Source organism: Balaenoptera physalus (genome assembly GCF_965194825.1).
Source record: "Balaenoptera physalus genome assembly, chromosome: 9".
In the NCBI taxonomy this organism is placed as follows: domain Eukaryota; kingdom Metazoa; phylum Chordata; class Mammalia; order Artiodactyla; family Balaenopteridae; genus Balaenoptera; species Balaenoptera physalus.
The window spans coordinates 24,862,612-24,870,457 of NC_138888.1; the positions used below are offsets into that span (position 1 = coordinate 24,862,612).

The 7,846-nt window shown below is 43.0% G+C and overlaps 1 long non-coding RNA gene across 3 annotated transcripts in view; it reads right to left on the reverse strand.

Moving 5' to 3' along the window:
• LOC309666955 overlaps positions 1-6,302 on the reverse strand; it is a 148,288-nt gene extending 141,986 nt beyond the window's left edge. For 2 of the 3 annotated variants that reach the window (XR_014267414.1, XR_014267415.1), the window contains exon 1: positions 4,777-6,302. This is a non-coding gene — a long non-coding RNA (uncharacterized lncRNA). The remainder of the gene's footprint in view (positions 1-4,776) is intronic. The other variant, XR_014267416.1, reaches the window with a different exon arrangement.
• Positions 6,303-7,846: the final 1,544 nt, after the last annotated feature.

Genomic DNA, 7,846 nt, shown 5'->3' on the forward strand with positions numbered 1-7,846 from the left:
AGCAAAGAGTTGATACAGATATGGACACTGGGGGGAATTACTGTCAACCTAATTTGTACCTTTTGCATCCTAAAATATCAGCTCCTGCTTAGAGAAAATATCGTTGCTCATCCTCCCACGTCACCCTCCCAACTGATATGTTTTTCTCTAGCAAACCTCTTAAACACCCTTGTCCTTGGTCAACGGGGGAAATAAAAACTGTTGATCTGCTTCATTTCTTCCAGTCTTGGGCAAAGCAAAGGAAAAAGAACAACTTGGAAAAACCATCAGTTAGAATTTTGGTATGCAAGTAAGATATGTAACCTCCTTAAGCCTCATTTTGGCTATTTATAAAGTGGAGGTAATTATATTTATCACCTAAGGGTTGTTGGGAAGACTGAATGGCATCTCTAATGTAAAGCAGAAAGCATCTTACCTGGAAAGAGCTCAAAAAACCTGAGCTATAATTATGTATGTATGTATATTTGCTATCTTTAAGACGTATTGCTCTGCTAGGAAGTACACCAACAAGATCACCCTAACCTCAGTAGATAGGTAGGTTTTCAGTGAACCCACATTCCTTCATATGATGAATTAGAACATTAGTATGTATAGTAACCAAAGGTCCCTAGGTGTTGCTCGAGTATCTTCTTGGTTAGAACCCTGCTTTCATCTATCTCTCTGGATTCTTCAGCTCTCTCAAGGTCTCTGCTGCACCCTAGGCCCCCTCTCCTCTTCTATGGCTGGGACCCAAAGGTCCATAATGAATAAACAATTTATGTGCACTTGAATCTTATCGGAAGGCATTCTACCAACCTAAGGGAAACTACCCATCTGGCAGAGGCACTCTGGCTGTGGAAAATTACTGATCCACTCTGAACCATAGAAAAATCCATTCGTAAAAATCCTAAGAAGAGCAAACACTTCCCCTGGCAAGTTCTCCGGCAGGGTCCTCGGCTGGCAGGGGCAACCACCCTCTCCAGCCACCAACCAAAAGGCCAGTCCTGAGCGGTGACAAATCTGGAATCCAGTCCAGGGCCTCCTGCACAAAGGGGGCCCTTCTTACTAGCTCAACACTGAATCTGAACACGCTGAGGATTAGTTTTGGCTGTAAAGGAAAAGCCGACGTGGAACATATAATCTGATGGACAGGATTTGAAATGAAAGACACAATACTGCCCAAGCTTCCAGGGCCTAAATTCTTATAGGAAAGAAGCATAAACACTTTTTGGAAGCTGAGACCAGGATACGATATGATGCCTCAGCAAAAACTCAAGAGTGGCAAGGAGTTTGGACATTAAAAGACTAACTCCAATTTTCACACTGTGAATCACCAAAACCTAAATAAAGAGGAAAAGGTGTATCAGCCAGCATTTACCTTGCCGTGCCCATGCTGAGAAACTCCCTGGTGCCTGCGGCACTCCCTCACGAAGATGAATGAGACAAGTCCTGGCCCTTGAGGAGTTTGTACCTGCTGGGAGAGGCTGGCAGGTAACTAAAATACAAGCCTTAGTATGGAAAGTGCCGAAAGCTAAATACAAGGAAAAAGCAGCAGGAGCAGAGAGCTCTAATCTCCAGGGCTGCCATGAGTTTCCTCCCAGAAGAGAGGTCATCCCTTCTGGGTCTTGGAAAGACAGCAGGATCTTGAGAGGAGGAGGGCTCTCCAGGCCCAGCGTAAACAGAGGCAGCTTAGAGAGAAGAACAGGGCGTGGCAGGGAGCTGGGCTCGGCCGGGCTGTGGCAGCTGCTGAGCTGAGGCGGGGCTGGGGATTGGGGACGGCTTGAACATCCAGCAAGACTGGCCTGGACTCCTGGGGCCTTTCGAACCTTGCAGATCTGCTTTTCAAAGGAAAGGCTTTTGAATGGCTGTCAAAAATGAATTGGAGCCAGGGAGAGAGCTGAAATGAGTATATTTGCATATGTACTTTTCTTCTTTTTTGCCACTTGAAGAAATAATCACACGTGCAAATCGACAACTGGCCAGTCATGTATCCAGCAAGTACTTATTCCTGAGCATATATATACTCTCCACAGCAGCGATTCTCCACTGTAGGGGATCCACCCACCCTCGCTGGACACATTCCATTAGATTTAGAGGCCAAGGGTGGTACCTCTGGGCCCAAAGGCACCTGGATAACCTTATGGAGTTCTCTCACCTCCTGTCCAAGGAAGCTCACCCCCTTTGCTGTACCCAGCTCACTGAGCGTGAAGTAGAGGGAGACCTTTGATGTGATGAAAAAAGGTGATGTGATGAAGGTGATGAAAACAAAAACCTTCGACGGCTTTGTAGGCCTATCAGACCAGATCATCTTTTGTCTTAGAGATTTCCTCTCACCTGTTCATGACACATGGAAAGCTCACCTTCTGTGTAAAAGGGTCATTATTATCACTGCAAGTGCACAAGTCCTCACAATTATTTTTGATTTTGTTTCTGTTTGGTTTTTGTTTGCTTTACTGGGTTTCCTCCATGTATTTTTTTTTCAATTTATTTATTTTATTTATTTTTGGCTGCGTTGGATCTTTGTTGCTGCGCACGGGCTTTCTCTAGTTGCGGTGAGCGGGGGCTACTACTCTTCGTTGTGGTGTGCAGGCTTCTCATTGCGGTGGCTTCTCTTGTTACAGAGCACGGGCTCTAGAGTGCAGGCTCAGTAATTGTGCCACACTGGCTTAGTTGCTCTGCGGCATGTGGGATCTTCCTAGACCAGGGATTGAACCCCTGTCCCCTGCACTGGCAGGCAGATTCTTAACCACTGCGCCACGAGGGAAGTCCCTCCTCCATGTATTTTTAATGCAAAATGGAATTTAAGGAATAATTCTAAGGGGATGTTATTAAGTACTTAGCTTTTTCTTATATATCATAAAAACACAATCCCATGCCTTGTTGCTAAAATGGAAACTATTCTGACGACAGTTTAAACATAAAATAACCAGCAGAGACAAATCATGATTATTTATAAAAGACTCTATCAAGAAATTATTAACTTCTTTGGGCAATTTCCACTTCACTTGTGATTTAAGTCCTAAGAGTATATTCACCTAGTTATTCACACCAAATTAATGGAGCTGTTTCTTATTATATTTTTGACAGTACAGCAGGTTGACTCTGACCCCCATCTTACTTTTCCTAATTATTTGTGAGCTTTCCTCACCTCTGTTTTCTTTCGCAGAGCCGTTCTTCATTTCATTAAGGAGGTAACGTGTGGAGTATTAGATGCGGTTTTGGAGTGTTCTCTGATGCCGGAGCCCTTGTTCTGGAGCAGGTGCTGACTGCTCAGATTACAAGAATAAGAAGAGTAATTTGTACCTGTCAGCTGGAGAAGCTCTTGTCTAGTGATATCAAGTACTGTCCTTTCCACCTGATTCAGAACAAAGATGTGGGATCTCGTCTTGGTGGGACCATTATACTTTCTCAAATTGTCCCCAGTTGTCCAAACTGTGGCTTTGTCTCCTCAGTGAGGAAGTCAGTGTGCTCTTCCCAGCCATCAAATTAAGAGAGAAGCACTTGACCAACATCGGTGTCACTGGCCAGAAACCCGCTCTGTGGTGGCGATGGCAAAGAAATTTCTGGCACAGCAGCCCAGACTGAAGAAGAGATCCATGAAAGACGAAGCCAGAAGAGTATCTGTGGTTTCTCCAGCACACTTGCAAGTTGGGTGAGCTCAGCTGATCACCTAATTCCCAAACCAGTGGATTTTAAAGAGGAAACCGTCACACCAGAACACTGAAAGAGATCAGCCTCAAGGCAGGTTCTGTCACTTTCAGCCACCAGGTTAAATAAGTGTGTCTTGTATTCAGCGCAGTGGTAAAGAGAATACATTTCCCACCACACCACACATGGGGAGCCGACACTTCCAAGATGCACTGCAAACCCATTCATAATGTATGAAGTCCTAATGGACAAATAAACCTGTCACATAAAAACTTCATTCCCAAGTAAAGCTTTATTACCGAACTAAGAGGGAGAGGGTAGAAAAAAAAGACGGAAACTGACATTTTTCTGAGTATGTTCTATCTAAATGCCAGGCACTTTCTTTGTTATCCCTTTTTAATCCCTAAAAAACTTGTAAGAGGAAATTTTCCTCCATTTTACAGAAAAAAAAAGAATTTAAATTTCAGAAAAGTAAACTAAATAGTTCAAAGTCACACACTAATAAAACAGCATGTCAGGTTCCAAATCCAAGACTCCCTTAAATGAAATCCCATCTTCCCTCCAAGGAACCACACTGCCTAATTTTAACCTGTTGTGTTTAATTAAATAGAAGTATATTCTAAAAAAGAGAAGAGGGTGGTAAAGACATGAAACTAGAAATCCCCCAGTTTTTCACATTACTGGTAAGAGCAGTGTTCCAGATTATTGAGGATATGGTATAAAACAAACGTCATTTACAGTTGGTGTTAGAACACATTACATAATCATATTTTTTGCAACAGCAGCAGAAGTAAATTTACCTTCCTTAATATTTTTAATATGTTCTGGTTGTACTAATACTGAAATTAGACCGTGGGCGCTGAGCATGTAGCAACTGACGAAAAGGTACCCAAGAGCTTTCAGTCTGGAAATGAAAACTTTACCATAAATTCCTATGGCAGGAAGAAAAATGCCCTGTGCAGAGGTGGGGGAATTGATGAGGGGGAGGAGGAACAAAGCAAAAGAATTCAGAAATAAGACTTTCACCTTTATAGCCTGTCAAATTATAACCTTTGAAGGTACATGTACACAGGCAAATTCCCCAGGGACTTCAGGAAATCCTATGTGTGTGTGTGCATGTGTCCCATTTGTACTCTTAAGAAGTCTTACCTGGATTACATCCAAGGATATGACCCATTTCCAGAAGATGCAGTTGATGTTAAACCTCAAGACAGACAACAAGAATTGGAGCAGAGTTTGCTAATATTCACTGATATCACTAGAGCCTAGGGAAGAACAAAAAAAAAAAAAAAAGATTTTGCACATCACCAATTTTAGGCTGTGGAAAAAAATCCCCCCACCGTCATGGGCGGGGCAGCTCACCAGCTCTCTAAGGAAATCTTGTGGCCTCTGGGATAACCCTGATATCAGGAAGTACAGTGGTGACCATCAAACGCACATGTATTTATCCAACTAAAGTAATCACCATATAAGAAGTTCCCAATGAATAACCAGGTTTGTTCCAAATATTTGTTTGAAGTCAATTGTTTGAAATTTCGAACACTTTTTCCTACAAAGAAAAATGACAAAAAATATTTCCTACAAAAGTCTACAGAAGAATACTGAGAAAAAGTCATGACACCAAGCTTTGAAACTGAGTCTTTTAACCTCAGTTTCCTCATCTGTAAAATGTGGGTGAAAATACCCTCTCTGTCTACCTCACAGAAGTATTGAAAGGAAAATTTAGAAACTGTGTCACTGAACAGGTACAAGGCATTTTAACATCAACTCGTAACATTGTTATGCTATTGTATGAAATTAGTCTCAAATAATACTCCAGTCATGCTGGTAGTGAAAAAATAACTAAAGAACAAGAAATTGTAGTGAGGGAAAATACTGGGGGATATTATGAACGCTAGAGGTAGAGGAAAAGCAAAGGAGGAAGATTAAATAAATGGCATCTTTTCTTTTCATTTCTTTTTATTCCTTGGTTCTATCACCTTCTAACATGCAGTTTAACTTACTTATCTTTATTGTGTGTCATCTGTCTCTCCTGCTAGGCAGTATGCTCCCTGAGGGCAGGGATATTAAGCAGTTGGTTTACTGATACACCCCAATCATGCAGCACAGTGCCTGGCACGTAATAATGACTCAGTAAATATACTTTAATGAGTGAATATATAATGTGCTAATGATGCAAGGCACATTCCCATTACCAGTGTACCATTCAAGAAAGACTGATGGAACAAATTTCTCTCAGCCATTTCCTTAACAAACACTCCTAGGAAAAGCAGGCGGCTGCAGCCTTTCACTCAGGGCTTTGTGATCACGAGGAACTTGGGATTGCTCTGGGCTTAGGCAGACCTTCAGGAGCTGCAATTGTGCTTTCTGAATGGCGCTGCAGCATGTCTCACTGTGAATCTTTGCAGGGAGGACACCTCAGTCACACCGGTTCACGCCATCTTCTCCTCCTCCCCCTCGGGCAGGGCAAGCTCACAGAGCACTGATAACACCTCCTCTTTGCTCCTTGATTAGAAGAACGTCCAATGCCCCCGCAGGTCTTCCTCTTTCTCCCCCTGGGGCTGTTGACTCATTTTTCTCAGCAGGCTCCCACCCATTTTCCTAGAACTGCTGCCTTTTATCAACAGGCACTGTGCTGGGGGGCAGGGAGCCCGTTGTTGGGTGCAGCCCTCTAGACATCTCAACAAAGGGAGGGAGCCCACCTCTCCCTTCGGGGAGGGAAGGGTCACGGTTTGCCATTCTGGGGGAGCCAGTCTCCCTGGGATCCTGCTTTCCAGCCCTGCTGAAGAAGTCTGTGTTCCAAAGCCTTGCTCCAAACCAACATTTCTGATTTCACTCGTTAGATTTTAGATCTATAAGAGAACTTAGAAATCAAATTCAACTCCCTAGTTTCAGAAGCCAAGAAACTGAAGCCCAGAGAGGGGAACGTGACTTGCCGAAGGTCACACAACCAGCAAGTGGGAGGCAGGGAGGCCTTTCCCACCTTAACCTCACCATTCCCTGCAGTGCCAGGAATATCTGGGGAAAGTCAGACACTCTTACTTCCCAAGAGTAAACACCAGCAGTATCGTAAGAGCAGCAGCAAAAGGTTGCATGCATTTGGAGGAATGAATCAGATTTTCATAATTTTTGAAATGCCTATATCCAGATAAATCCAGTAGTAGTTACTTATTTTTTTTTAAAAAAAGTACTTTTTTTCAACAGGTTTCCCAGCAGTTTGCTTTGAATAACCTGTTCTCCCTAATCTATGTGAAATGTGGTTTTCATTCCCACACTTTGCTGCTACAACCTCAGTCCACAATGTAGTCTTATAAGATGTGATTGAACTCAAAACTTCTTGATGTAATCATTATAACAAATGAGTGTCTCAATTCTCATTATGGGTTAATAAAAGTTAGGCTCTGGAGGAAAAAGGGTATAGATGAAATAAAGTGGATAAACAACTCCAAACAAACATTTTTGCAAAAACAGTTTTATAAATTGGTGTCATTGAGGGAATAGGGGTTGCTTCTAAAGTCTGAACTGGCAGACTCAAGAGGCCAAAAAAATTTTAAATGTTCAGACAATAATATTCTAGAGCTGAAAGGCCATGAGGATGTGTTATCTAGCCCAACTATGTCAAAGCATGGTTGAGAAATCAAGAGCCGAGAACAGGGAGGGACTGTCTTGCCCAAGGTCAGTGAGGTCTGCTGCTTCCTAGTCGGATTCTCATTTTATCAGTTTTCACGCTGGGTGGAAAAAGAGAGGAGTAACAGGGTAAGACCAGAGAGGAGCATGGAATTTTCAGGAAATATCATGAGTTCCACCCAACCAAGAGGGAAGCTCTCAAAATGTTTTTGTCAACTCTAGCTAGTTTTAGCACGAGAGAGTAAATGGATCTTTCAGAATCACTGGGCAAAAAATGTAAGCAGAGTCTGGGTAAGCAAGCAGGCCTCACTGGAGGTAAATTTATTTCCAGGCATCAAAACCAGTCTGTACCTGGATAGGAAGAGATTGCCCACAGGAGGGAGTGGGAGATTTGTCAAAGCCCCTACTAGAGTCCTGAAATGCGTTCCCAAGAACTATGCCTCTAAGTCAGGAGACTTTGGGCAATGTCTGAAGACATTATTTGTTGTCATAACTGGGAGGGGTGGGGGTACTGTTGGCGTCTAGTGCATAGAGGCCAGGGATGCTGTGAAACACCCTACAATACACAGAACAGCCCTCCACCTTACAAAAC